General features: G+C 43.0%; 1 non-coding gene across 1 annotated transcript; it reads right to left on the bottom strand.

Annotated features, from left to right (window-relative positions):
- Window positions 1-2,509: 2,509 nt before the first annotated feature.
- Window positions 2,510-2,628, bottom strand: LOC145397900 (5S ribosomal RNA). The gene has a single exon (XR_013897039.1). It is a non-coding gene; the product is annotated as a 5S ribosomal RNA (ribosomal RNA).
- Window positions 2,629-3,271: the final 643 nt, after the last annotated feature.

The following is a 3,271-nucleotide window of genomic DNA, read 5'->3' as shown; positions in this document are numbered from 1 at the left end:
ACGATGAAAAAAATAAAAAAATAAAAAAGTCTCCATGCTAGTTAGCTCAGATTAGGTATTTTGTTTCTCTTTTTTTTTTTTTTAGCCTAATATTCGCCCCAGTTTGTTTATAGAGCGTCTGGTGGTCCTGTAGAGTGAAGACAGACGTTTACACTGACAACTTAATATTATACAACATAAAGCTTAGTAAAGCTGATAAATGGCGAGTCTTTTCCTGTTTTGGTCTGACATAGCTGACGTGATTGCTGGTCCAGGTCTTATCACTGTAGTTATCGTGTTTTCATGTAGCAAAGATAGAGGGAAATGAGGGAGTGGGAGGGGGAAATGAAGGAGAGGGAGAAATGAAAGAGGAGAGGGAGGGGAGGGAGACGTAAATGAAGAAGTGGTGGAAAGGGAATTGAAGGGTAGGGAAGGAAAACTAAAGAGGAGGAAGAGGGATATGAAAGAGTAGGAGAGGGAAATAAGAAGAGGGAAGGGAGGAAGAGAAAAATGAAGGAGAGGGAGAGGGAAGTCAAAATGAGAGGGGATGGAGGGAAAGGAAAATAAAGGGAAGCGAAAGGAAAGCGAAGGAATGAGGGAAGGTTGACCTGGTGCATAGGTACGCATAAACGAAGAAGGAAGGAAGGAAGAGAGACGACAATAAAAGATGAAGGAAGGAGGAAGGAAGGAGGAAGGAAGGAGGGGGGAGGTTGAACAGATGCTTAAAGGAGGGAGGGTTATCAAGTGCACTGGTCAACGTAAAAGAAAAAAAGGAGGAAGGAAGAGGGCAATAAACGATGAAGGAAGGAAGCGAGAGGGCAATAAAAGGTGAAGGAAGGAAGGGAGGGGGCAACAGAAGATGAATTAGAAGGAAGGGAGAGGGCAATAAAGGTTGAAGGAAGGAAGGAGGAGTGCAACAAATGATGAAGGAAGGAAGGGAGACGGCAATGAAGGTGGAAGGAAGGAAGAGAGAGGGCAATAAAAGATGAATGGAGGAAGGGAGAGGGCAATAGAGGATGAAGAAATGAAGGAGGAGGGCAATAAAAGATGAAGGAAGGAATGGAGAGGGCAATAGAGGATGAAGAAAGGAAGAGGGCAATAAATGTTGAGGGAAGGAAGGAAGGAAGGAAGGAAGGAAGAGGACAAAAGTTGAAGGAAGGAAGAGGGAGAGGTCAATAAAAGATGAAGGAAGGGGGAGGGAAGGTGTAATGAGGGAGGGGGGAGAGGTTAATCAGATGCTTCGGCAGGGATAATGACCCTGGATGTTGAGGTAAACATGTCAATTTTCAGAGGTGTAATATAGGTCTTGATGGGCGGACCAGGTATTACCCACTCCAAAGCTGTTTTTTAGTCTCCCACATACCACTCTAGGTCACCCACCTCAGTATCTTTATATAGTATTCTTTATTGTACTCTTTTACTGTATTTTGTATTGAATTATTATTGTATGGAATTTTTATTGTACTGTATTGTATTAATTTTAGGTTCTTGTTACTGCCAGTGGATTTCCTTCAACTTCAGCAAGATTTTCCGAAATGGAGAGGTGGGGTCGTATGGTAAGTTGCTTTGAAGACTTCGTAACACCTCCCCCTTGGCGATTTATTCTTCACATCACCCCTTACTATCCTCTTTTAAATTACTGTTACAAATTATTACTGTTACCTGATTGTGTGAAAGCTTGAAGATGAACACCTCGCTTCACTAGGCCACGCTCTGTGCAGTCTGGTATTACTCTCTGGTTTCAGCATAGCATTTGGGATGGAGAGATGGTAACAATAAGCCAAAGTAAAGTGGCCAGAGTATGGTCGGCGTCTAGCAAATGTGTATATATTTTTGGTAAGCAACGTTCGTACAAAAGAAAAAAAAGAAAGAAAAAGAAAAAAAGAAAATGCACCTCGTTAACCTCACACCTCGCAAGAACCTCTCTCTCTCTCTCTCTCTCTCTCTCTCTCTCTCTCTCTCTCTCTCTCTCTCTCTCTCTCTCTCTCCAAACAGAGCAATTCACGGTAGCCACAGTAAGTGCTGGGTAAGTGTTGAGGTAATACAAGTGCTCGGGGATTCGCTCCTCATATCCAACAGAGATCAGGTTCCGGGAGGTATAATCAGCACTCCCAGACTCAGGTAAAAAAGAAAATAGTGTGGCTATAGAGTTCTCCCTACCATGAGAGAATTAATGGTGCTACTATTAACACTCAGGCTTCTATTCACTTTTAGATGAAAACTTAATTGGAACAAAAGAAGAGAGTTGTTCCGACCATGAGAGGGATATCTGTAGGTTATCTATATTAAAATTATCAACTAAATAAAATCGTCTGGTGTTAGCTGAAAATAAAGAGTTGCCCCGAAAATGAGAGAGTTAAATAGTACAGTGCCCTGCATCATCTAAACGCAAGTGGTGGTAGAACTTGCCTTGAGACATTCATTCATTGCCAGACGCCATGTATCCCAGATGGGGTGGCCAAGGCTTAGAGTTAATTGTTTTACAGGGAGGGGCACTAATCATCCACCAACCCCACTTGACACGTAGGGATGCCAACAGCATCTGGTGTTCCCAGGCGGTCACCCATCCAAGTACTAACCAGACCCAACGTTGCTTAACTTCGCTGATCGGACGGGAAGCGGTGTACTCAACGTGGTATGGCCGTTAAAAAGCGAAAGGACGATGCAGGGTTGAACTGGAGACACCTTTGTTAGAATGTCAGGCCGCTTCACCTTACTGCACCTTGGCTTCTAAAGACAATATAATAATAATAATAATAATAATAATGCAAGTGCCCAGGGACAATTACCTCATATCTAACAGAGATCAGGGTCCAGGAAGTATAATTAGCATTCTCAGACTCAGATAAAAAAGAAATATTGTGGCTTTAGAATTCTGCGTACTCGATCTAGTGCTACCCTCGGGTGGCTGCCCCTCCTCTCGCCCTTCCTTCTTTCCTTACTTCCTCTTACGTATTTTTTTCCATTCTTTCTTTCTTCTTCCTTATATCTACGGGTGACTCTACCCTGGGTGGTAACCATACAACCAAACTTTGACGCCTGGTGCTTTAGTTGGTAATTAAGGCGCTCCAACCGGATTGAGCCTGTGCCGAATTATATCCATGGGGTGGGTGGGGATCATTGTTCACGTAATGACACTCAGGGATGAGCGAGGCTGGTCACTCTCATCTTAAATGTCAGGACGAACTTGCCTAGCTCCTGGCTCCTACGCTCCTCAAGGAGCAACACAGGATTAGATGATGTACTGGAATGTAATAATAATAATAATAATAATAATAATAATAATATTAAT

This window comes from Coenobita brevimanus, chromosome 43, assembly GCF_032717465.1.
Source record: "Coenobita brevimanus isolate Jiangsu-jjx chromosome 43, ASM3271746v2, whole genome shotgun sequence".
In the NCBI taxonomy this organism is placed as follows: Eukaryota; Metazoa; Arthropoda; class Malacostraca; order Decapoda; family Coenobitidae; genus Coenobita; species Coenobita brevimanus.
The sequence above is the reverse complement of the archived record's forward strand: the minus strand, read 5'-3'. Positions and strand labels throughout refer to the sequence as shown.